The sequence below is a fragment of the Rhinolophus hipposideros genome (genome assembly GCF_964194185.1).
Source record: "Rhinolophus hipposideros genome assembly, chromosome: 17".
In the NCBI taxonomy this organism is placed as follows: Eukaryota; Metazoa; Chordata; class Mammalia; order Chiroptera; family Rhinolophidae; genus Rhinolophus; species Rhinolophus hipposideros.
Genome location: NC_138063.1, coordinates 11417497 through 11444686, shown reverse-complemented (window position 1 = coordinate 11444686; position 27190 = coordinate 11417497). Strand labels below are relative to the sequence as shown.

At 41.8% G+C, this 27190-nt stretch overlaps 1 protein-coding gene across 1 annotated transcript in view; it reads left to right on the top strand.

Annotated features, from left to right (window-relative positions):
* Positions 1-3272: 3272 nt before the first annotated feature.
* Positions 3273-27190, top strand: part of CDH20 (cadherin 20) — a 186072-nt gene continuing 162154 nt past the window's right edge. Inside the window, exon 1 of the mRNA XM_081078805.1 lies at positions 3273-3394. The gene's annotated coding sequence lies outside the window, so the exon portion shown is untranslated. The remainder of the gene's footprint in view (positions 3395-27190) is intronic.

Sequence of the window (27190 nt, the reverse complement as noted above, 5' to 3'; positions counted from 1 at the left end):
GTCCCTGTTCTATCTGTACCTAGGAGAAGCTCTGCGTGTTACTGAATCTCTATGACCCTGCCATTCCCCATCAATTAAATATGGATAACAATGTGATTCCTAGGTTCCCTGAGGGTGAAACGAGAGAGCAACGTGTAGTGGCAAAGCACCCAGTAAATATGGTCATTATTATTAACACTTACAGAGACGCTAACTTGATTCGCTCTAGAGGTGACTGGCTTATCCAAGATTGCCCCACACACCTACGCAGGGAGGTGCCCCACGCAGACTCTGGCAGTCCCTCCGCCCCACACACACACACACACTGCCTGCTGAAACTCTGGAGCACATATGGAAAGCACCGGTCTTCATAACGTTTCATGGGCTCTTGAATCATTTTAACATATTCATACACATAAACATCCCAACATTTGAAGACTTTTCTGTGAAATGTTGCCTCTAAATCCTAAGAGGATACTCTCCATAAAAGAAGGATCCAGCAGAGCGTTGTAAGGGAGGGGTTGTGATGGGAACGTCTTAAATATTTAATACAGGGATCAAACACTATATACTCTTTTTTACAAAGGGTTTTTAAACTACTCAAAGTTTCAGAGAATAAAATATGGCAAATCCTCAACTGTTTTAAGAGATTTAACCATGAACTTCAGTAGAAAATATTTCAATAGAAATGTGCCTTGCATTTAGTAGGTACTCAACAACTGTTGAAGTCAGACATTTTACCTGATCGTTTTTTATCCCTTAAGTTGTAATACTAAAATTTGTCCCCTCGTGTGATAGCTATAAATCTTTCTTTAAGCCAATCTATTATAGTCCAGTTTATAGTTCTTCAAAGATAAAATGTCATTTAAATTTGATGATGTCAAATACAATTGTTCCTCCCTTATTAATAATAAATAAGTCTGAAAAATCTTAAATAGGAAAAGTATATGTACTACATACTATGTACCAGACAATGTGTTGGGTGATGAAAATATTCAGATCTTCATGGGAAATTCTCAAATAGTAGTCTTTACTGAATGTATCTATCTGTATTAGTCAGGGTTCTGCAGAGAAATAGAACTCATAAGAGATAGGTACAGAATGAGGAACTGGTTCATGCAATTATTGAAGTTGACAAGTCCAAAATCTACAGAGCTGTAGGTTTTGAGCCAGTTCCAAGGCATCAGGCAGGAGAATTTTCTCTAAGGCAGGGGAGGGCTGGCCTTTTGGTGCTATTCAGGCCTTCAACTAATTAGATGAGGCCCACCCACATTGGGAAGAGCAATCTGCTTTAGTCTACCAATGTAAATGTTAACCTCACTCAGAAGCACCCTCATAGAAACACCCAAAATAATGTTTGACCAGATATGCAGGCACCCTTTGACCCAATCACGTGGACACAAAATTAATCATACCATCCCCCTAAAAAATCATTTTTTTTTCCTCTAAATTTCAATAAGAAATTAATCCTCAAGGACAAGTAAATCACTTGAACAAAACACTAAGAGACTGGTTCTCTTTTTAGATAAGGCAGCAGTATAGGTTGCCAGTGACCTGAAGGCTCTAGCATATTGATTAGGCTGCTTTGGGTCAAAGTTCACCCCCACCACTTAAGAGCTAGGTAACCTGGACGTACACTACTTACCTTTTGGAGCCTTACCTTCCTCATCTATTAAAATGGGGAAATGATAACATATGTGAATATAGCAGGAGTTGGCAAGATTAAATGAGATGACTTGTAATCCATGTCTGTCACATAACAAGTTCCCAATAAACATCAGCTGCTCTAATATTAATAATTTCTGTTGCAACTGTGAGTCCCAGTTGTAGGCTTTGGTGAAACCTATTAAAATGTGGCACAATTGCCTTAACCAGGATATTTATTTCTATGGCACGCATGTGAGGGATTTTATCAGTTACTGACACACATCGTTTTATCAGTTGTTTTATACACATAGACCATTTGGCCACAAGCACAAATAGATCATTTATTAACCAAGCAATTTAATCAAAATAACTTTTTGCATTTAGAAAATTAGTGATGGGGAGGAAATCCTAAAGCACTGCATGTGAAGATTATAAAGGGAAATGTGGGTGTACAACTAGGCAGCGAGGGTCCCTCTCTACCCACTGGCTAAAGCCAAGTTATAATCAGTAACCATGAAGAACTTGGTCTTGTAGGGTCGGAGGAAGGACACGAGAGGCTGTGTCTCCTATGGATTTTTGTCTGTTTGACCCCAGAACAGAGAAGCTTGGACTCTGGTCGGAAATGCCTTCCTGAAGGGCTGTGTAACCTGGTCTGCTCTCTTCACTTCAGTTTCCTCCTCTGAAACTTCTGACCTCACAGGTACCACTGCTCCATCCCTACTTCACCCAAAGTCCTAAAACTCTATAGTTTGGCTATGATGACAAAAGAAGGAATCTGAGCATTTGGAGAAATTCTTAAAAAGGAGATGGATGATTGAGGTCTTCTTCTCCCTCTGCCATCTCGCCGCACCCCTCCTCTTGAAAATGATTAGCGTCCTCTGCCTCCTCAAGGTCAAGGTTAAACCTCGGCTGATAGCCACCTCCTTTCTGATCCTGTTTGCCTGTCTTTTTTTGCTCTCATTAACTTGACTGCCTCTTCCAGAATCTATAATCTAGGCGGAATAAGTCACTTCAACTTCAGGGGAGTTTGGGGGTAAATATGCCCCTCCTAATTCTACCTATCCCCTTGCCTCTCTTTCCCTCTTAACGTTTCCCTACTCTCTCAGCCAATAGAGGAGTTTAAACATTTAAATGCAGTATCTAAACTGCATTTAAAGAATTAACCCGTTTTTGCCCCTCACTGTTCTAAACCACAGGGTGCCAACTGGACGCTAATTGCTTTCATCTGGTGGGGTTCCAGACAGCTCCTCAGAAGGAAGGAGCGCACATTCCTGGCACCAATTGGCTAATTCAATTTACTTCACCGACATTAGCCTCTGTCAGAATATTCATGAGCAGGGGAATGAGGACCCGCGGTACAGGCAGGCTGCAGCCACTCGGGCTAGGGAAGGCGCGAGGGACAGAAAGAGGACCGCGCGCTGTGCTCAGGGGACGGTGACCACGACGAGGCAGCTCTTCTCCCCGGCTGGGCCCAGCGCAGGGGGCCGCGGGAGGGCGGGGCAGGGCATTGGCAGGGTGAGCGCGCCAGGCATTGCCACCCAACTCAGGGTGACCACACAGAGACTTTGCAAAAGATCCGGAGGCAGAAAAGCTGTGGCACTTTTGACAGAGGGGGTAGGGGGGTGGGGGGCGGGGGCAGCGCTGTGAGCGGGAGCAAAGGGACCCAGCGGGACACCGGCTGCCCAGTGGGGGAGGCAGCGATGTAAGCTGGACGCCTGCCCCGAGGAGTCTGGACCGAACGTCCCCGGAGAGTCGCCGGGCCTGCCAGGTAAAGCGGAGAGCTCGGGTGGGGCCCCGCGCGTCCGTCCTCGGGTTCCCGGCATCTGGCGCAGGGCGCCTGGAGCCCGCTCTTTCCGGGAAGTCACCCGCAGGCGCTGCGCTCCGCGCCGCGCTCTCTCCGCCACTACCAGCCTGCGGACTGGCCGGAGTTGGACTTCCTCGGACTTTGGGAGGAAGGGGACGTGAAGGGACTGCCTGGGCTGGGAGCTGCTCTCCGGGAGAGGGAAGCTGGGGCGCAGCGGGGCTGGTGGAGAATGCGGAGCCCTGGCAGCGAGAGCTGCGCGCTCCAGGGAAGGAGACCCGGCAGGAGCGCGGCTCGCGGGGCGCTTGGCCCGGCTTCGCCTCGCTTGCCCCGCAGGCGGTGGCGCCTCCCTCCGGCTACGGACGAGGGCCGACTGCGTCTCTTGCGCGGGGATGCGCGCCGGGAAGGGGAACCGGAGACCCAGGCTCCGGGGAGGTGCCGCTGCCTGCGGGGCCGGTTCTCGTGGGCGCATAGCGCCGCACCCCCACCCGAGCTCCTGCCTGGGAGAAGAATGTGGTGGTGACTTGTGTCTCCGCCACCTGCCGGACGTCGCTAACTCCCCGGATTTCCTCTCTCCGGGCCCTGGCGCTCCCAGGGAAAGCTCTGAATTGCTGGATTGCGCTCGGGTTGTTTGGGCTTTGCACGTCGTAGTTGCCGTGGGAGGAGAATGAGGGTGAGGGGGTGGCGAGGGGGTCAGATGGGGTGAAAGTTGCAGATTTGTAAAGGAAACGCCACTGTGGAGTCCCAACCCGCCCTTAGCAACAGGAGAGACAGTGAGCTGGACTTAGGCTGAAACAGGAACCTCTGCCTGGCCATCCACCCGGGGGCGGGGTAGGGGCTGGAACCTGGAGGGCAGCCCGGAGGCAGCGCCAGAGCCTTTTTTTCTGCTGAGGCCAGGCAAAGAGTAAGAGGGCTGGCGGCAGAGCACTAGGGGGTTGGTCTGCTGGTACATTTAGAGTTCACTGTTTCGTTACCATTGCCATTACCATTACTATTATTAATGCTGTTGATGTTGTTACTGGCACGAATGCCAGGACGGATTTTTGTCTTCTGGTTGTTAATAGGGGGCCTGGAAACTGAGTCTGCCCCTCCCCAAATAAAAGAGGCGTCCCTAGACCCCTCTAGTCTCTGATGTATCTCTTAACCAAAGGAAATTAGAGCTGTGACAGGGACCCAGCTAAGGAATTGGGTCTACCTAACCACAGGAAAAACAAAAACAAAAAACCAAAAGTGGCAACTGTTCATGTGCTCGCACCAACGCCATGGATGAGTAGCTAGCCCATTTCTGCCGGATTACCTTCCTCAGCCTCATGGAGCTCAGGAACCGTGGAGGCATTGCCAATCTTGAACCTCACATTTGGCCCAGCCTTTTCCTCTCGTGTATTATACAACCTGGAAATTAATTCTTTTCTCTTCCTGTGCCCCTCGCAGCCCCACGGGGCATGTTACCCGGCAGGGGCAGGCTTCAGTTCCCAACACCGGAGGCAGCCACAAGGGCACCTGCAGTTGCCTGGTCTTGGCTTGGCCCCCAGTCAGAGCTCCTCCCGGGCACAGGTTGGCCAGCGGATGACGCAGAAAATAGGGCAAGAGTGTGGGAGAACAGCCTGTCAGAGTTAAGCCAGTGTAGGAGATGAAGTCAAGCCTCCTTGCTGGCCACATTCCTTCCTGCCAAAAAAAAAAAAAAAAAAAAAAGAAAGAAAGAAAGAAAGAAAGAGAGACAAATGAAGAGCAAGCGGGAAGTAATATAAATTGGAAGCAAGCTCTCGGAGTCTACTTAGGCTGTCGCCACTGACTTTGGTGTGACCTTTCCTTCCCAGCGCCGATTTTCCCTATTTGCCAATGCACAAGTAGCCATGTCTTTCTAATAGAACAGTTGTCTGAGACGATCTAATTTTCTATCCAAAAAAGTGCTTTGAACATCCTGGGAAAGGACAGTCTATAAAATATGCGTTTTCACTGTTTTGTGAAAAGTTTGCTGCACGGTAGGTTAAGGAGATACATTTTTAGTATGTGTGCCATGTGGCAGCGTAAAATTAAAATGGAAAAGGAAAGTACAAACATAAAAATGACTTAGCATTCTTGACATGCTTGTGCATATTTGTAGAAAAATTATCTTTCATTTGGGGAGCGTTGCCCGGGAATTTAATCAGAGTTTCTACTACTGAAACGCCCCCTGCTACCTTTCTCCCTGTAAAATTTTATGACCCAGTTCTCACAGGAAAGGCAATGTGGCCGCAGTAAGTGTGGGGGCTGAGAGGCGGGATCAGAGGGATGTTAGGGGAACCGTCACATAGGGTTTGGGGACTGGAATGGGAAGAAAGAGGCCATCATCCCTGCAAAGCAGGAAAATGCTCTTTTGGAGAAAAGCAGTTGAACGGTGTAAGGCAATGGGACCCAGAATTAACTGTTGTCTACTCTCAGATCCAGGAAGGGGACCCGATAAGATGGTTCAAAAAGGACTAGCCAAGGTATTTTTCCCTCTCCCCTTTGGTAAAGGCATTGCCTTCGTCTCATCTTTGGATTGGTGTTAACTTGGCTATCCCTGTCTATACAGGGCAATAGTTTTCCCTGGCCATTTCAAAGAGATTCAGACGTACTCTCCCAGCCCCTTCTATATTTGTAAATATTCCCCAAGTTCTGAAGCTTCTCAAAGACGTGCAGCTGTTGGCGAATTTAAGTAAATAGTTGGAAGTAATCAAGAAAGCCACTGAAAAGTGTATATGTTTTCCCCTGGCGGAGAAGTTATTGACTGCCTTTTGAGCTAGAAAATTAGCAGTTTAGAAAACCAAGAGGGATTTCCTTGACTTCTCTCTACCCATCAACCAGTAGTTGTATTCTTCTTTCCCTCATAGTAGTGAGTACTGTTCGGTTAAGTATTTTTTACAGTTTTGGACTTAGAATAGGGGTTTGCCTGGTGGTGTTCTATGGAGAGAGGAAAAACGTAAAGAGATACGGAAGGAAGAGCTGCAGTGGCTAGAACATAAATCAGTCAGAATATATGGGGGAGTGATGAGAATAGGTCTTTTCACCCTAAAAAAAAAAAAAAATGTCCACTTTGGAAGAAATAGAAGTCTGATTATTGGCATCCAAGGCTGAAACCAAGGCAGCTGATGCAGAGAAGAGCCAAAGGGCAGTTCTTCTTAGTTTAGAAACAGCAAGACAGCCTCTGCCAAAGATTGCTGTAAACACGGAATAAAGATTTCATTGTGGGCTGGTGTGACTAGAATAATTAGACAGTTAATTGTTCATTCTGATCTGGTGGTGTTGTAATCAGTAGTGCAGAGCAGCACAACTAAGAGCAAGGGAAAAACAGAAAAGTAACACATCACTTTTATCTTTACTTGTTTCGCTTTGATGGTACTTTGGGAAATCCTGGTAGTTTTCAAAAAAAAAGAAAAAAAAGCATTCTATATTCCCACAACAGGGGAGACCTGAGACCCCATTTTTCTCCTCCAAGTTCTACCCTGGATATGGACAAAATTTCTCATCTTCTAAAACATTAATATTATGAAATCCCAATATTAATTAATTAAACCTCAGTGTCAAGTCAAACTATATGCAAAGAGCACCAGATTTTTGCATTTCTCCAACACTTTTTTTCACAGGCATATAAGGTTTAAGAAGTAAATATTCCATTTTTAACCTTTAATTATTTTCACAAATTGCCTTGTGATTCATCTTTCACATTTAATTGCAGAAACAGCCTCCCTATATTGTCGTATGAATTTAGAGACAAAAGAAAAATGTATTTTAAGTGATAAAGGTGATTTTAACAGCGGAGCATCTCTAGTTATTGTGGACAATAAACTGTGACTTATTATTTTTTACTAAAAGATGGCACTGTCGTAAATTCTTTCTGAAATGACTTGTGCAAATGAAGAAATGACTAAGGAACTATACAAAGTACAGAGTACATGGTGTCTGGGGAGGGGGAAAGGAAGAACCATGTATTCATTCTGTTCGAACCCTCCCTGAATCCTCATATTGACCTGGAATATGGAGCAAGTTTTCATCATTTGAATTTAAAAAGGAACATTTTTAAGTGTCAGTGTTAAGTAGAATTGTTCTGGGAATAAAAGCACTATGTTATTTTTTTTAAAGGCATACTAAATTACTTAAGGTCATAAAGTCTCATAAAGAGAAATACCTTGTTTCTCCAAGATATTCATTTTGTCTCAATGTGTTTAAGAGGTACAAAAGCATCTTTACTAATCTTTCGTTTCTTTTATTCACCATGAATCAAAAGGGATGGCATGGGCAGAATACTTACTGAAGTGATAAAAAGTGTAAGTGGTACAAAATTATGAAACTCTAGCTTTCAGAAGACAAAAATTCTACTTTATAAAATTGTCTTCAGCAATTAAAAATAGAAAATCATATTGCCACATTAAATTATGGCAACAACCCATTTTCAAGAGAAATTTAGCCTTTTATCATTTAGTTGCTATTCATGGTTTGCTAGATAGTTTTTCAGAATCATCTGCCAATCTCCCGCTAACCAGGACTGTCTAGTTAAGAACGTTCCTAATTACATATGGATTAACTTAATTTTAGAATCCTCAGAATATTCAACTCAAAGTATAACTCAAACGCAAGGCAAAATGGAAATGATCCAATTCCCCTCAAGGTATACGTAATATTTTTTAAGTTTAAAGAATCATAAAAGAGAGAACATTTGGTATGGAAATTCATCAGTGAGTAACTACAATAAAGGCGTGAGGAAAGCTATAAACTGTGGATCTTTTAAAAATATGCAAAGTAGAGTTAGAATGGTATCACTCATTTTTCCTTCCAAAGCAGTAAGAGCTGGTCATGTAAAATACCATGAAAAGTACAAACGTTAAAGAAATGTCCAGCATTGCCTGAAATGGGGTATCTCTGCTATTTCTAGGGATGTTTCACAATCTAATCAAAAGGTTAGAATGCCATGACCGTGTTAAGAGAAAGGGGTATCTTACATGGAAGAGATATTTGTTTATAATTCTATAGTTCCTCGCTAGAATCTTACACATAAGAAATTCTCAAAAAATAGGTGTTGATTTGAGTTTTTATAAAGAAAACAAAATAGAATTGATGGAATTTCCAAATGAGATGAATTCATATTTTAAGTCAAATACCTGAATGGTCTTTGTTACTTGAAATTCTCTCTAAACTGACGAGATATGCCTGACGAGATAGTCATAATTATTAGCAATAATCTGGTGTGGGCATGAGGGAGGTAAGAAAATGGGAAAACTTTAAAGACTTTTTTCTTTGGAGTTTTACCTAAATAGCCAGTATGTTTATGCGCATGTAAGTGGTTTAAAATACACAGTATCTCTTCATGATGAAGATGGTATTTCACCAAATGGTTATTATTCACAAGTTGTCACCCACATTTCCACCTTTAAATTATGAATGTTAGACCAATTATGACAAAACGGCTGCATGTTCTCTGCTGTATCAACTAATTAAAGGGTAATTAATAATAATTGCATTCCATAGCAATGGCTACATCTGGTTGTCATAGAAGTGGTCTGACATTTGGCCAACCGGGCAGAAGCCCAATCCTTAATACCTCACGTGGAAATGACTTGTGGCCAATACACTTACACTTTCCTGGGCCTTCACCTGATTTACAACTGAAATAAGCTATGTGGACCTGCCTCCAAAATGGAAAACAGGTGCTCATCAGGAACTGAAATGCCTATAGGGGCATCATTGGCCTGTTTAGTTTCTTTTAGGTCTGACCCTAGTTGAACGAACAACGTGGTCTTAGTGTTCTGCTAGGAACAGTACATGTATTGGCATAACTGGGAGCTAGCAGTCAAGAGAAAACCAGGATAGAATTAGCATGAAGATTCAGTTACACCTTGTTCCCAGAGAGAGTTGTCCATTGGGCAACATAGCATAGAAGGATGTGCGAGGCTGCATTCTTGTTCTCTGGCTGATGTCTCTGGATGGAACCAAACATTGGTGTCCACTTTCCAGCAATAAATCAAAACACAGTTGATTAAATACTAGTTTATTCAAATTGATGGATAGACATTTTAAGTGTGTACCTGAGCATAAGTCTTTATAAAGTCAGTGGCTATTGTATACAGAATATTTTCCTGAAGTAATACACATTTTATATCGTATTCGTTTCCATTTTGTTACATTTTATAAAGTCAATAGCTTTGAACCTTTATCAAGTCCTAATTTAGGTTAACTTGTAGATATTAGGAATAATCGATGAATTTAACATCATTTGTTTTTAAACTAACAGAAATAGTTTCACTTAGCAATGTAACTAGAAATTGGCTGAAGAAATTTCATCTGGTAATAATTTCTAAAGACAACCAAATACATGTGTTTTAATTTGAAAGATTATTAGCACTGATAAGAGTATCAAAACAGACGGAAGTGAACACTCGATCTTCACATCTAAGACTTTTTTCCAAGCAAATGTTTTCAAGGAGACATGCAGTGGGCAGTATCACCTACTTACCACCTTTAAGGTCTGGGGGAAAACCATTACAGTTGTCTCTATGCCCACCTACACAGCCTCTTGGTTTCCCGTATCTTCACTTTGTAATACAAGAAACAATATGAGTTCCCATCTCTCTTTTTCATACCCCTTGATGCCCTGCACCCAACACCTCATCTACAATATAAATTTGCAAAAGCACAATCCTCACACCACTGAAAGAACAAGCCACACGTGACAGCATGTCTTGTAAGCTCTTTTTTAGATATTAAATAAGAATCTAAATCTGTACCCATACTTGGCACAAACTGGCGAGAATTCCCAAGGCTGCTCCTCTTATAAGTACACATCTAGTAACATTTTGTGTGCTTTCATTGTTATCACTACAAATTGTATTTAAAGCAAATAGTACCTAGCAATCAAAATACATTTCCGTTAACACTGTAGTTTTGAAGTGTTATAGTTGTATCTAACTTAGCCCATGTTCTCATCGCCATAATCCTGACAACATTTATTTCACTCTAAAAATCTGAGGCATGCTTGTATTTGGAAATAAAATCCTAGAGTACTCATTACAGAATTAATCCATTTAGCAGTTCAGCATCTCAGTGGAAAACTTCAGGCAAAGCACAGAACATACCCTCCGATTCCCGGGGCTGAGGAACATGTGGAGATGGAATTGCTGAGGGGTATTCTTTAAACACAAGAAAATAGCAGATTTCTTCATGATACAGGAGTGCTGTCCATCTCTTTGGATACATCTACCTAGTTTGCTTGTGTCGATTAAAATGTGCGGCATTCAGAGAGAAGGCAAACAAAGCAATAAAAATAACCATCATGTAGCCTGCCTCTGTGCCAGACACACGCTGAGCTCTTCACACGCGTGACCTCATTCATCCTCTGTGTGAAGTCAGTGTCCTTACCATCTTCAGGTCGCCGAGGTGGAAACTGAGGCTCAGGGTGAAGTGGTCACCATGGGCAGATTTCACACCCAGGCCTCTCCAGCTCCCATGTTTGTAGCCCTACTATGCAGTCACACTGCCTCTCCTACGGCAGGGGTTCTTACCTCGGTACTACTGAGACATTTGGGGCCAGATAACTCTTAATTCTTTATTGGAGGAGTGAGAAGGGAGCTGTCCTGTGCATTGCAGGACATTTAGCAATATCTCTGGTCTCTGCCCATGAGGTGCCAGCAGCATCCTCTCAGCTGTGGTCACCAAAAATGTCTCCAGACATCGTCACATGTCTCCCAGGGAGCAAATTACCCCTGACCAAGAACCACTGCTACGGAGCAAAGTTTAACCTCCATGTACTGCTTATTAAAGCACACATTTTCAATTTAAAGATTGGTCATCCATCTTTCAAATAATAAGATAGATAATTCTCCTGTTATGTGAGCCACACTATAGATAATTTGTAAATATACATATTATTATATTTATATATATATATGAGACAAAAATTCAGGAGAAAAAAATTATTAAGCCCACATGCCTTCGTTGATATCAGGTCTTTTCCTACTAGTTTCCTTTGGGGCTCAAACAGGGTGATTAAGAGATTGCTATGATTATACATTTGTGCCAACAAAGACTATATAACGGCTGAAAATTTGTAAACCATAGTTTAAATTGCCCCAAATGCCAATTACTAGATTGTGCACTAGATCTGGGTTGCAGGAGGACAGCGATGGGGACTCTTGCTCATCTTTATGTCACTGAATCTGACACTGGGCCCAGCACACAGCCGGTGCTCAATCAATTCTCCCTTCTCGGTAAATGACATTATGGTTAAGCTAGCACAGGTTTTCAATATGGTCGTAGGCCTCCGTTTGGACTTGACATGTACGACATTTTGCTTTAAGCAGCGGCATGGATGTGGAGCGGCATAATGCTATGCCAATCACGTTTATAAATGTAATGACACCACGAGGGGTACAAATACGTGAGGTGGGAAATAGGATGAAAAAGGCTGATAGGATGGGCTAGATCTAACAAGATGGATTTGAACACGAACAAGTGCCAGTGAAAACAATAAACCTCATGGCGTCTGAGGGGTGTGCCCAGGCCTCTCTCAGCCAAGCAGAGGCAGAGCTGGGGCTCAGACTCAGACCGCTTGATACCCACTCTCTCCAGGGATGAGCTGGTCCCGGCTTTGCTTTGTCTCGGTCAGGGTGCACCCGAGATGTCCTGTCCACTATGTGCTGCATCAGAGTTGTGTCTGAAGCAATAGCCACTTGCCAATGAGGGGCTCAGAAACATGCCAGACGACAGAAATGGTTGAAGGTGTTCAAAATGGCAGACCTGACATAGAAAAGACTTAGAGGGCCCACAATAGTCATCTGGAATATCTTTAGGTAAAACAGAAATTAAATGTATTCTGCACTACTGTGGAGAACTGGAAGCTACAGAGAAGCAAATTTTATCCCAGCGCTAATAGTGAGCTTCCTAATGATGGATTATCCTACATTGAACAGGTTCCCCCAGGGAGGAGTGAGCTCTCAGTCTTCAGAGGGGAACATGTGGATGACTGGCCTGTGGGAATCTGAGCCCAGACAGATGGGAGAAATTATCAGAGGTTCTCCTGGGTGCTTTCTAGTCCCCAGTGTACGTGAATTCTTTACAGGCTGTTACTGACCTTGTAAACCACTCTCTGTAATTCTGTTAATAAAAGCACAATCTGTATTTTCTCTAATCCACATATTCAGAGTCGTAGGGGTAAATAAAATAGAATAAGCAGGAGAGACTCTCACTGTATGCCATATGGAATAAGAATCACTTTCTATGTGCCAACCACTGTGTACAGCACTTCATCAACATTATCCCATCTATTCCTGAGAAGAACCCCATGCAATTTTGTAACTGAGGAAACGGAGTCACAGAGAGGTTAAGCAACTTGTCCAACAGCACACAGCTAGGACTTCCAGCCTTATTGTTTGAACCTGAGGTGGTCTAAAGTTCCAAAGTCCATTTCATAACTACTACCATCGCATCCTTTCTGCAGGGATACGCTATTCTGTTTGGAATGTCGACAATTTCTAGTTTGAGACGTTGAGCTCTCTAAATGCAGATACCTAAAACATCTTTCAAATATTAAAATACATCACTTTAAAAATTGTTTGCAGTTTTCTATTATTTATGATGTTGCTCCCTTCAAATAGTGCAAATTGCTATGAGTTGACTTTAAGTAAATTTTTTAGAGTTTTTTTTAAGTCTGTAGAAGAAAGATTGATAATGAAATCTCAGACACTCTTCTGTAAACGAGGGAACTAGAACCCAGGCCTTGAGGCTGAAAGTGCCAGCATGAAACCAAGAGTGGTAATTTTCATTTCCACAAATTCAGGAAATTCTAATGGTCGAGTTGTTCAGACAATTGTATCATTAGAGACTGTGCTCTCTTCCGATCAGGATTATTTTGTTGGATTATCTTCTGCTTTATGGTCAGGTTGTTGGATATTTCATAAAACCAAACTGATTGTTAAAACTCCTTTGTCAGCTTTTATTACTTCAGTCCCAAAAAGACACTGAAAGGCTCTAAACCATTCTGCCAGAGAGCATGGGATTCAGCCTATTTGTCACTCTGATTTAATGGGAGATCACTTAAACTTTACAGATTTAATCTAGTGATGTCTTATTCTTAGGCAGTGCTGCTTCATGCCCACCTTTCCAGCCAATAATCAGCAAAAGACTTGAAACACAGGGCAGCATTTGCTTTCCAAACTTAACGCTGCCCTGGTGCTTACATGCACTTCAACGCTTCCTGAAGCCCAAAAGTCCATGTTTATCCTCATTGGAAAGCATCCAGGCATGGCAGGAGGGGCCCAAACACTTATCACAGGATTTAAAATGGCATCTTATGCAGGCAGCTAGGTCTCTGTGGGGCAATGTGTTGCCAAAAGGCAGAGGCTCCGCCCAAACGCCTGTTCTTCATCTGTCGTTGATAGGGATCCGGGCCTTCTACTGCTAAAGACACAGTCTCATGCTTGCTGCATGTTCACAGCCCGCCCCGGCACCTGTCTAAAATAACTCCCTTGCTGAGCCTCTTCCCATAACACTGACTCATCGGGGCACCACTGTGTCGTGTCAAACTGTGGCGGGAAGAGCGTTTATATGACCTTACGACGTGGGATGGAAATCAGCACACTGCTGAGTTATTCACAGGTTTCTTCCTATGGTTTTACATTATTCCATACAGGAAACCTTTATAAAAAGAGTGTTCTCGATATGCTTTATGGAAACATTCTAAATCAAGAACATCCCCTAAAAGAACGTGTCACGGGAAACATCTAACTCCAAGAAGCATTGAGTAAAAAACCATGAAGGCACTCTTCCATCATACGTGAGCTACCCAGAAGGAAGAATCTGACAGGTTATTCCGGGGATTCGGACAGAATACATTGGGAATTGACCTGAGATAGAAACATCATATGACAACTGAGGAATGTACAAGGCAAGTGCTGTGGCCAGCATCTTTGAGTCAGTGTGTGTCAAAAGCCATACAGGACCTATCTCTACCCTCGCTCATAGTTCTGAGCACGTAGCTGGCCTTACGTGATGGCACCTTTAGAAGTCACTGGCTATGGGATCTGAGTAACTGGAGCAGGAGGAAGTGATGTATAGAGGTGAAAAAGAATGACCACTAAGGCATGGCCTTATTTATTGTAAGGGGAGAGAGGAAGTCTGTCATTATTAAAAGCTCATTTCATGATGACATGCAGCCTTTACACAAAGAAATCTGTTACCTTCCCTTCTCCATCCCAACCCCACTGTTATTTATGTCCTACGGAAGATACCAAATACACCTCTTGCATCTTTGAGATAAAAGGAAACCTTTCATACCCTTGGTGCTGCATAAAAGAAATATTTAAGCCAAATTGAAGGCATCAAAAGTAAGTAACTGCACTAAAAAGTCAAAGCCATATTGAACAATAAACAATTTATGGAAAAAGCCCAGAAAAAAGGTGTTCTTTTAAAAAAATTGAAAAGCATAGCTTCTGACAAGTATGCTTTATTTATGAGTATAAGTAGAATTTTTCAAGGAACACAAAATACTAAAATAAAATACAAGTTTGACACATATATCTTTCTCTTTGAGTTTTCACCCAAAAAAAAATCTAGGTAGATATGAGATTAACTGCATAGTTTAATTCAATGATCATTATCTACACTAATTGAGAAAACGAAAGAAGTTGGGATTCCATGAAATTGTCAATGGCCTTTGACTCGAAGACAGGTAAGCCCAGGGATCTAGCAATTCATTCAGCTTTTAAAAAGATAATTGTCACCCCAATAAGTTTAATAAAAATAAAAAATAAAAAAAGATAAGCGAGTCTCATAAGTGAAGTCCAGATGCCCATGGTTGACAATTTCTCTTGTTCCCCCTCCTCTCTTAGCTTAGTTCTCCCTACTTATTCTGGGGCGCTGATGGGCCATACTCATCAGATCAGAGCTGGACTTACTTTCTGCTGGTTCATTGGTTGAATTCTTGCTTTCTGTTCCTTAGAGCACCTATGATTTTATAAATGCAATGGGGGAGGATGACAAAGATTGGGAGGAGATGCTAAGAAGGTTAACCCAGGAACGTTTTGCCCCAAGTCTGACAGCCCCAGACTGTTTACCACTATCAAAAACACACAAACAAAAATATCATCTTTCTTAAGCATTTCTCTGGTCCCAAGGCAAATTGGGATATGAATTCGTTCAAAAGGATTCTATGCATGCAATGTGAATAGTTGTCAACAAAGCTATAATTAAGGAGATGAGATGCTGTCAATAAACTTGAAATAATGATTTTCCTTGGAGAAGGCACATTATGTCTTATCTCCTCTCTACCCTTTCCTCACAGGTCTTCCTTCCAGGATAATCTAGAGTTTTCTCAATATAATTTAGGACAGGAAAGTCCCTATGGAGCTCTTTATAGACTTTGAAAAATTCATAAACACTCTTCTTCCTTTTCAGATGGACATTTTGCTAATGTTTCCTTAAGATTCATGATGTATTTTTCTCCAGTTATTAATTGCCCCCCCTCCAGTGTTCAATGCATCTAAAGAACCCAGTATAGCTTCATTAGTTGATAACTACAGCAATAGAGGTACCCCTGGTGTACAGAGCCCTGTCTTTGCAAATCAGTTTTGCATGTGCTACTTCATGTTTTCAGTGTCATCTGCCAACAGCCCTTCTGGCTACAATTGATTTCATATTATTTCTTTGGCCCACTGGAACATTTTAGGTCTCAACAAATGTTTGTAAATAAAAGTATGGACTTTCCGTGCCAAAAAAGTCACTTTTCTTACTCTCACTCTTAGGAACTGTTTCTGCCACAGCCTCGCTTATGTCACTCACACCTCTTGAGGAAGCCACATTTCTTTCAAACTATCTCGGATTCTTTTTTTGTCTCCAAAAGACAGCTCAAAATGTCTCTTCCTGAATGAGACCTCAAACAATTAGCCAGAGATTTCTCAGCCCACCCCCAAGACTCTGATGTTCTTCCCTAAATTAGATGGTGTTGTACCAGTGATGGTGGTTGTCTCAGGTGGGTATTTTCTCACCCCCGCCCCAACTGAGTCATAACTTCTTCAAAGCAGAAACAGGGTGTGCTCCTTTTCTAAGGTACTGAGTTCCCCGCCCTGAATGGTGGGGGCTCACTGACACCAATGGCCTGGTGCTTTGTGACGTCTCTGAAACATTCTCCTGTGTCAGCTCGATGCTAGGGCTGTTCTAAGTCACATCCCCATCAGCCTGTGGTCTGATCTACACAGACACAGAAAGGTGGGAACTCCAGCTGGTCATGGCTATGTTGGGACAGGGGGCTGCAAAGGTGGCCGGTGGAGGGTCAGAGAGCACAGCTAGAGCTGAGAGAGGAAAACAGAGTTAGGAAGGGTGTTGGGAGAGAGCCCTAAGGCAGAACTATGTAGAAAAGAACAAGTGTTCAGCTTTTTAAAAATATGAATAATGACATTTCATGTTTACTCCTGGGAAACTAAGTGTCGCTTTGTGATATGTTGGGGAACGTAAGCTTATTTTTAAATGGCATGTGGGACGTGCCTTAAAGGTTGAGGACTGTGGGGGTTGAAATATGTACTCTTTAGGAATAGCTGTGAGAACATCAGAAATTACCAGAACAACGAACCATGGTCTCCATCTTGGAATTCCAGACACCAGGTGCCATTTTGGCAAATCTGTTCTCTGTTCCTTACCAGCTGAAAAATCTTCTGTTTGACTTTTGCCATCTGCCTCCTCCTAACAAATCCAACCCAAATCCACGTGAACAGGTGGATTTAGGTCCTGGAGATTGGCACTTTCCAGGGGAAAACTAGAGAAATTCATTAACTGTTAGAAGTTTGAAATACTCATTTACAAGTTGAACCCAAAGCACAGTCATTCTCTGAATGTGTCTTCCCAGGGTGAGATGTATGAATATGAGACCTCCAGGGAATATGGTATTTTGGAAGGAATTTGAGTCCTTAATGAATGTTTTCTACAGATCCCATAATGACTCCACTCTGTGTTTGCCATGTAAAGAACTATGCCCTTTTCACAGTCGCTAGCATGTGCTTATTAGAGATTCACGCCTACACAGTACAGTAACAATTATTTTCCATGGATATCTACAGATTCAGCACCTAGAAGTTCTGCACTGAGAATCAGAACATATTCATTCAAGCCACATCTTTCCAAACCAAGACTAAACACCAAATGCAGCGACATCCCAAATTAGGCCAAAGTGCTATATATAAATTCCTAAATTGCCACATGCATGTGATAAGGGAAGAATAATATAAAAATTGGATGTTTTGATCAATCTCACATTATAGCTTGCCACAATGTAATTTAGTTTATATCTCCACAAGCTAAAATGAGCTGAAGACTTAAATGTATGACTAGAAAAAATCAGGGCAAAGGTGATGTATTAGTCTGTTCAGGCTGCTGTAACAAATAGCACAGGCTGGGTGACTAAAGCAACAGAAATTCATTTCTCTCAGTTCTGGAGACTGGAAGTCCAAGATCAAGGTGCCAATAGCATTAGTGCCTAGTAAGTGTCTCCCCTTGGGTTGATACGGCCTTGTTCTCAAAGTGCACTCACATTACTTCTGTGGGGGGGGGGGCGGGGGAAAGGAAGGGAGGGAGAGAGAGAGAGAGAAAGAGAAGGGGAGGGGAGCTTTCCTTGACCAGAACCCTACCATATGACCCCAAACTAACAGCAAGGGAGTCTGGGAAATGGAGTCTTCATGTGTGCCCAGGAAGAGGAAATTGGACTCTCATTGGCATCTAGTCAGTCTCTGACACAGCTCCCAATTTTTTCTTCTCTACCAACAAGCATCTTGGTGCTTAGGTGAACTCATCTGGTTCAGTGGCACTGGGGATGGGGAATGGGGGTAGGAGAGCACCAAATAATTTTCAGCAATTCCATTTTAGGTATAACAAATGCAGGTATAACAATGCATTTAGGTATGAAATGCAGAGGAGGGAAGAGGAAGGGAGGAGAGGAAAGAAGAGGGAGCGATCTGGTGTCTCGAAGAGACATTAATCCTATCGGATCAGGGCCCCACATTTGTGACCTCATTTAACCTTAATTATTTCCTTATTCCAAATACAGTCACAATGGAGGTTAGGGCTTCAACATGATGATTTAAGAGGGACACAGATATTCAGTCCATAGCAATGACATTGCAACCAATAAAGCTTATTAGTTAATATAGTTGTCACATTTAGATTGATGGAGGCTCTAAGGAATCCCTAAGTGCTGTTTGAATCCCAAGTTTAAGTGACCTTCCCAGTACTGAGGACCCCTTGCCATTGTTCTCACTGGCACTGTGCCAGTAGCGTGCCCCCACCATCCCCCTTCTCCCTGCCAGAGTGCCTCTGTGTTGCATAAGTGGCACTGCATTTCACATTGGTTAGCAATGTCTACTGCTGTCTAGTCTTCAGAAATATCCAAAGCATCTAGGTTTTTCTCTCTATTCTGCTGCTATGCTCTGGCCCTTGTCATTTTTGTTCAAATTCCTAGCATAAACTTATTGGTGGTATCTAAGCCTCCATTCTCTTCTCCTACCACAACACTTAACTTCCTAACAAGACTGTACTCTCCTCAATTAGCCCCTTGGTTCTAGGACTGAATCCCAGGGGTCCTGAGTTGATAGTCAGGTAGTTATGCAGATGGAGGTGGATGTGCATGAATCCTTCTTCAATCCAAAGGACCATAGGTGCATGACTGGAGCTTGTTGTGCATTGGCAAGAGAAAGGGTGCCAGTGAGGGCTCAAGGTCATTACTGTAAACGGTATGTAGGGTAAGATCTGCTAATGGCTATATGAAAAACACCAAATGTCACTGGTTTAACACAATGATAGTCTACGTTTTGCTTACATCACAGTTAGGATTCATGTAAGGTGGTCCTTCTGAGTATTTTTCCTCTAAACAGTGTCCCAGAAATTCAGGCTGAGACATCTTGTGGTTCTCCCTCCTCTAGGGACAGAAAGCTTAACTCAAAGTTGGCAGAGGAGCAATGATGGAAAGTGTGGAGGATCTTTCAGAATGTTGTATAGTTAGTAATGAAAATGGTGTATATCACTTCCAACTGGCCTTCCTTGACCAGAACCCTACCATATGACCCCAAACTAACAGCAAGGAAGTCTGGGAAATGTAGTCTTCCTGTGTGCCCAGGAAGAGGAAATTGGCATCCAGTTAGTCTCTGACACAGCTCCCAATTTTTCCCTCTACCAAAAAGCCTCTTGGTGCTTAGGTGAACTCATCTGGTTCAGTGGCATTGGGGATGAGGAATGGTGATGGGAGAGCACCAAATAATTCTCAGGCATTCCATTTTAGGTATAACATGAAATGCAAACTCCTTAACAAATGCCAGGAGATCTAACACAGCAGTACTGTATAATGGTTACGTGCATTTTCTCAGGAATCAGACAATCTGGGTACAGCTGATGCTGCCAGTCCCAGGGTTATACACTGAGAACCACTGTCTGTAACCCATCCCACTTTCTATGGATGTGGTTGTACCTCTCCCCATCTGATGACTGGCTGCTATAGAACTGCTTGGAGGCTTAGCTACCAGACGTTGGAGTCTGGCTTCAAATCACTGTTCCTGATTCTTCCTGAGCAAGTTACTTAAATTCCTGGACAAGTTACACACTCTAAGTTCACTCATATGAAAAGTGGGAGTAATAATGACGATCTCAAAAGAATCACATTTGATTATCTATATAAAGCATTTTGCACCTTCTCTAGCACATAGGACACGCAATAAAATGCTGACTACATATATCAGAAGAAGATAGGGACTGTGTGTAGTTTGCCTCTGTATTACTTCTATCAAACAAAAAAATCATTGCAAAATCAAATTTAAAAAAAAAAATTAGGTGGTGTGAGGTAGTTTAAAAAGCAGCAGGTTTGCCTAACTCTATGTGCGAGCTGTGTGACTTTGGCCAAGTAACTTCACATCTTTCTTTAAAATATATTCCTATTTCCTACGTCAGAAGATTGATGTCATGAGATAACACATCTAGCACAGTTCCTGTGACATAGTAGGTACTCGATGCATGTTGAGTAGCAGTTCCTCTCAAAATGGTTTTACAATGAAAAGTAATTTTTCAAACCATGCAAAAGAGAAAAGGCTATCATATTAAAACATGTTTGAAGAGAATAAATGGTTATAGTTTCAAGTACATGCTTATTAGGGTGATTTTTTTTTTTATCTTTGACCTTCATCACCCCCAACCCTTCTCTATTGAGTAGATGACTCCATTCATCTGTGCACAGAAAGTCACTGTGCAAAAACTCAACACCTCTTCATTCAGGGATATACAGTGCACATCTCAATAAACCATAATGAACTGAGGATGTGAAAAATAGCTAGATAAACAGGCCCCTCTCTCCAGCTGTCATGTCTGTTTGTAACAGTACCAGTATTTCATTGTAAAAGATGCTAATTTCAATCTGAGCTGTGCTGGTGTTGAGAGGCGCATAAAAGGAATTCTTGATTATCTGTATCCGTACCTGTGGTCCCTGGGGATTGGCTCAGAAACTTCAGATCATGTAAGGCAAGAGGGCTGTGATAAAATATGTATCAGTGAAGCTTCACTATTTATGATAATAAAGAAATGGAAAGTCTTGCCCTCTATGGTAACTATTTGTGGCTGGTACATGTCTCTTTTTACTGTTTCTGGAAGCTTTATAAATGACACTTGTATTAATTATGACACCATATTACATGTACCTAGACCACCATCTCGCTTCTGTAACTGTTCTGTCAAATTTCTGGAAGTTTATCAAAATACTGTTTCAACAATGATAATTTTGCCAATCTAAATTTGAGAAATAATAATGACCTGAGCTGCAGGATCACATTAGCTGCCTCTCAGAGTTAAACAAACACTAATTACTGCTTATTAGTATTGGCATGGCTACAGAGGAGAAAAGGGAGGTCGAAGTTCTCAAAGACACAGCACACATTGAGGGGGGAGAGGGGTGAAGGGGTGAAACCAGGGTGGCAGCTATCTTTACTTGAGAATGGGCCATTCTTTATTTTAAAATTGTGTTCTTCCTATTTGGGTGGCAGAAGGGTGTTGCAGTGACCTTCTCTTTTATATTAAATCATGATAATACTAGATGATTAGGTTGGAGGTGTTTCATATTCTTACTTGGCAAAATTAAAAGTTAGCAACTCTGTTTTGACCAGTCCTTGAAATCTCCAAATCTGGAAACCACTTGGACTCTTCCCTGTAACATCCCAGCACAAAATCCGCACATGGTCAAGGGTTTCCTCACCATTTCGTAAGGTATCTGTTCCCTTTGTGGAATCTCTCATTAGTAAAATGTCCTCATTTTATTGATCCAAAATCTGTCTTCATATATTTGCAACCCTATTTTGGATCCTCTAGCGCTGCATAAAATAATTTCCATTCCTTTTGTTGTAATAGCTCTTTAAATACGTAAAGAAGGCAGCATGGTCTCCCCGTTTGCCTCCTGGCTAGTAGCTCCTCCTCCATGTTTGCCCTACTAGCAGTTGCTCCCTCACTTCCAATCACCCCCATGATGTGCGCCCCTGCAAAAGACGGGTCTGCTACATCGATTCCCAACTTAGAAACATTCACTTAACTGCCAAGAGAACAAAGCCCAAAGTTTTTAGGCTGACATTAGCTTCTCCACCATCTGCTTCCAAACTAGCTTTCTCTCCTCACAATATTCTCTCGTGTACAACACACATACCTACACATCCTTCTCTTTATTCTTATCCTTTTCTCACCCTGGGCCTTCTTTTCCTCTAAGTGCTGATTTCTATCTTAAGTGTGACTACTCTCCAAAGCCCGTCTCTTTCACCAAACCTTCTCAAATCCACAGATCGGTATTCACTTCTCCGTCCCCTAGATTCTTATAAAATGGACTTTATATTGTAATACCAGCACTAATGATTTATTGAACTGTGTGCCCGTTGGTTTCAACAGGACATTATGAGATCTGTACTTGCACAGCCAGCCTTACTTGCTTTGGAATACCCTATCGTGTCTACCGTAGTGCTTTGCACGTAGTGTAATGTTCAGTACAATTTTGTTCAGTTGAATTAAATGCTCACAACCTATCACATGCCTGTTGATCAGGATTCCCCCAGTTGGTCAACCCCAGCGCCCACTGAGATTTCTTGAACCCACACTGTCCCATACTGTAACTACTAGCCACATGTGGCTATTCCATTTTAAGCTCACATGAATGAAAGTGAAACAAAAGTAAACCTCAGCTCGTGAGTCTCACTAGCTGCATTTCCAGGGCTCATTCGTCACATGTGGCTGGCGACTACCTCCCCGGATAACAGACAGGGACCATTCTGTCACTGCAGACAGTGCTTTGGAGAGCGCAAGTCTAGACCCTACAACAGCAGCAGCAGCACCTTCCCCACTGCAATTAGCCGCATCGCACTGTTGGCACAGAGCACGCAGGCTTCTGGCTAATGAGAATCCCCATGTCTTTTGTGAATGAACAGCTTTTAATTTAGACTTTCCTCATACTGCACTTAATTACTTTGGGAGATCTAAAGGTAATCCACGCCCCCCCCCCAGGCCCCAGTAAACCCTAGTACATTTTATCCTTTCTATTTTTTAGCCATCTGTCCAGCTTATCAAGAGCTTTACGTTTTAATTCTGGCCTGTTTTGAGCTGTCCTATCCTAGGCGTGAGTGACCTACACACACCTTTCTAAGTACCTCGTCTGACTTCACTTTAGTTGTTGATAAAAACATTGTCTATACATAGGGTGGCTATCTAATTTGCCATCCGATCCAGGACATGTTGCAGAGTGAAGTGGAATGCTCTAAAAAGTGATGCTGAGACACTGAGTAGGACAGCCTGAGGCTACCCAGGATGGACGGACCCTTTCCCACTGATGGTCACACCCAGAACTACTGCCCCGTCACTAAAGGACTTCCTCGAGGTGAAAACAGCAAGTGTTCAAAAGTCTGCTCAAGTGTTGACTAAGTTTTATCCAATCGTGGACCCTATGACTCCATTGAATTCATGAGGCTATCATGAGGAATGAAATATCTTAAGTCCAAATCATCTCCCTGTTTCCAGCATTCAATAATTAAGCCAAGACAGAATCATTTTTCAGAAAAAGAAGAAAACATAATACAAATGAAAATAAAACATATATACACTAGAGAAATTGGAGCAGGATAAATGAATTTACAGGATTTGGATAGAGTATTTTCCTCATTGTTATACAAGGAGTCCGGACATTCACCGAGAACAGCCTTGTATGGGATGGCTAACAAAGACTTGAGGCTCCATTTTAAGATTCAAACAAAAGAAAAGAACATATGTAGCAATTTTGCTTGGAAAGTTATTCAACATGTATTACTTTCTTTAAAAGAGTCAGTTTGGAGGAAATCTGAGATCATTAACTATTTAGAGCAGTCATTAACTATTACTTGTGTAGAGTAGTCATTAACTATTACTTGCCTTTCATCTACGGCAAAATCCTGGTCAAATCCTAATCCATAGAACACGTGCCCTGTGTTTTAAAAAAGGAAAGACAAAAACAACTCTGGATGCTTTAAAAATGGAAAAGGTAATATAGCCCTGCCAAATCCACATAAAAGTAAATTGAAATAAAGATTTATGTGGAGGTCTGTTTTCATGGATTTTATACAGAAATATATGGAAAAAAAAACGGGCAAAAATTGGACTAAAAGTCTTATAAATTAATGTTGCTGAAAGTCAAATAAAGGCCATAACATAAGACTGAAGGGAAGAGATGAAAGAATAATATGAGACAATCCTGGGGAAAGGGACCAAGTTCTGGTTCCACATCTAACCAACCCCCGCACCTTGGTCAAGCCCTTCTCCATCTCCACACTTGTTTCCTCCTTCATTCAGGAAACAATTCTGGACTCCTGAGTGACTCGGCAGAAGTAGACAGTGGCCTCACCCCTCAAAGTCTACACGGACAGACTTGAACCCAAGAATTCTCAAGGTTTAAAATTCTGTAATGCTACATCTAAGTTTAAAAGTAAATACTTAAGGCTTCTTGTATCCATGGAAAATATAGTTCTCATTTATAATTAAAATAAAAAATTTTTGGAGTTGTCACTTATTTTTTGGATCTCTACAATGTGTAGTAAGTGTATACAATCCATCTTTTCTACTTTTAAGACACTTTTTAGGGTACTACATAATATTATTCCACGTAAGTCTTCCACTTATTTTTCTTTCATGTTTTCGTCACATAGATTATTTTTCCTTAAACTTGAAATCAAATACTTGTAATGAGGTATTTATAAGTGAAATATTACTGCAACAAAATCTTACTTCTATTGACCTATAATAATACTAAAATAAAGGTTATATTATTGCTCAAGAAAATACTTATTTTCTCTGCAGCCTAGATAAATAGGGAAAAACAACTTTCTAATCCATTATTTGTGAGTTAAACATGTGTTATCATTTTATTTCTGTCCTTATTTTCATTCCCAAGCTAATATAATAGCAATTCACAGGCAGTTAAGAAACCAAATTTGATCAATTTTCCAAGTCCCTCATTAGGATAATTCTTAAGGCAGGTGGCCTTCAGTTAGTTTGGCAGACAGCTCTGGCTAATGTTTTAATGATCCCTAGCAAGGAAAACAAAAACGAGAAAAAAGATAAGGTGTAGGGAGATTTACATTGGTGAGGATGAACTAGATTAAGCAGGGAGACAGAGTACAAAACCACTAACTAACTCTCCTCGTTGAAACATCTTAAAGCTCAAAGGAGACACCCCAGTACCCCTGTAGTGCCGATAAGTCCTTTAAGTATTTGCTACGAAGAGTAGTCCCTAATTGTATATCCTAGAGATGTAGGAAACTGTCAAACAGCCTAGCTAATAATACTATTACAACATCTAATTTTTGAAGTTGTAACTATACCAAAATATTTGTCGTGAAACAAATGGAAGGAACATCATCTCTTGCAACAGCCTTCTGACTGTTCTCTCCACTTCCGTCTTGCCTCTCTGCTGTCTAGTTTACATACAGCAGACAGAATACTCTCCAAGAATAAACTAGATTATATCACTCTTTTGCTTAAAACCCTCTAAAGGCTTCCTCTTGCAATGAGAATAAAATGCAAAAATCTTTACTATGGCAAATAAACCCTATATGATCTGGCTCCTGACCACTTACACTTCCAGCTGCATGAGTTAGAAACCCCACTATCATAGCATAAACAACGTAATACTCAAAGCAAGAGATGTAAGCACTTTACTCTTAACCAACTAAAAGGCTTATTTTTGTCCCATGTAACAGTCTCGAGGTTGAAGGCTGGTACAGCTGCTCAACACAATCGCTAAGGAACCAATTCTCTCTGGCCTCCTGCTCTGCCCTCCTGAGCGTGTGGCTTTTGTCCTCATAGATGCAAAATGGCTGCTCTAGCTCCGGGCACCGTGTCTGTATTCCAAGCAGTAAGGAAGAGAAACAGCAAAAGCTGAAAAGACTGCGTGCCAGCTGAGTCTGTGACTTCTAATCAGGAAAAGAATCGTTTTCCCCAAATCTCCACCTAGTAGTTATCACCTCATCGTTCAGGACAAGGCTACAGCAGCATGAGAAAATCGAGTTTGTGGTGTTTTGCTTCTTCACTTCCTAATCGCACTATTCCATTCTCCATGCTTCAGCCATCCTAGCCTCTCTGTCCCTCAAATACTCCTTCCTCATTCCCATCTCTTCATCTCAGCACTTATGGTTCCCTTTGCCTAAACTTTTCTGCAGATGTCAGCATGGATCACGCCTTCACATTACTCAGACCTCGGCACAGACGTCCACTCCAACAGACAGCTTTATCTGATCCCTCTGTCATCGCCTCCATCCCATCTCCCGTCTCCCTCTAGCATCTTGATATTTGAAATAGCTTATTGTTTCTGTTGATGGGCTCACTGTCTACCTGCATTAGAACATAACCTCATAACAACAAGGTTTCCCTGATTTTCTCTGCCTCATCAGGGCCATGAACAGTGCATAGAGCAGGGCAGGTGCTGAGTTAATAGCAGGATTGGGACTTAGGGAGTGGATAAATCGTTTTCCTGACCTAGCCTCAATTTTTAACCCTTCTTTTCGCTGCATGCTTATTCACTCATCTTTTGACAATGAAATGAGTGATAGCATAATAGTGCTTGATTCTATTTGAAATTTTCATTACATTTCATGTTTTCTTAAATTTCCGTATTGCTTAGTTGGCCATTGTCAGCATGATTTTCTTGATCATCAAATGTACTTGAGAAAATGATTTCTAATTGTTTGGTATATGCATTGGAGTCCTGCATCATTTATAAGCCTCTAATTTTAAATGTTACAAATATTTGTGCATGATTTTTTTTTCTCACATTTTCTGAGTGACTTTCTGTATTCTAGAGACTATTATGCAAAATTGGTCAGGCCCTCTTCTTTCTTAAAGTCCAAGAACATACAATAAACACTTCCTCACACATATCTCTAGATCCCTTATGAAGTAAACAAAGCATATTCAATATTCACATTCTACTGTCAGACAAATCTCTAAGTCTTTGAATACAGATATTTCTGACTGTCTGATTTTTGTTCCTGATTTAAACTTGGTGTATATAGTAAATGAACTTGATGTAACTTTCCTCTTCCACCTCCTTTTTGCATCCCCCCATGATACATTCTGCAGAATACTACAGAGGGACTCAATTTTCCTTATTCCAATGATTTAACATTTATTATCGCTCAAAGCTTCTACAGTCCCACTGCTGGGACAAAAAACTAGGAGACAGGGTGGGGGGGAGAAAGAAAGAGTAGGGAGAGAGAGAGGGAGATAGAGGGAGGGAAG